Source organism: Eimeria mitis, genomic scaffold (genome assembly GCF_000499745.2).
Source record: "Eimeria mitis Houghton genomic scaffold, Emh_scaff350, whole genome shotgun sequence".
NCBI classification, from domain to species: Eukaryota; Apicomplexa; class Conoidasida; order Eucoccidiorida; family Eimeriidae; genus Eimeria; species Eimeria mitis.
The window spans coordinates 8,972-9,307 of record NW_013571842.1 but is presented as its reverse complement, the minus strand read 5'-3'; the positions used below and the strand labels follow the sequence as shown (position 1 = coordinate 9,307).

At 36.6% G+C, this 336-nt stretch overlaps 1 protein-coding gene across 1 annotated transcript in view; it reads left to right on the top strand.

Annotated features, from left to right (window-relative positions):
- Window positions 1-336, top strand: part of EMH_0008980 (uncharacterized protein) — a gene marked incomplete at both ends in the record, with an annotated part of 4,985 nt that overhangs the window by 1,041 nt on the left and 3,608 nt on the right. The window lies entirely within an intron of this gene.

Below are 336 nucleotides of genomic sequence, written 5' to 3'. Positions count from 1 at the left end.
GTGCTGCTGCAGCAGCAGCAGCAGCAGCAGCCGCAGCCGCAGCAATAGCAGCAGCAGCATCAGTAGCAGCAGCAACAGCAGCAGCAGAAAAATAAAACACAGAAAAAAAAATCAAAAAAATAAAAAATAAGATACAAATAAAGAAAACACGAGAGACAAATAAAGAAGAAAAGATAAATAAATAAAGAAAAAACAAACAAATTAAAAAAATAAATAAATAAAATAAAATAAAATAAAATAAAATAAAAACAAAAAAAAACATACAGGCCTGACGACGAGAGAGCCCTGCCGGCTCGTCCTTCGCTCGCTGCTCTGACTGAGACCCATTGCACCATC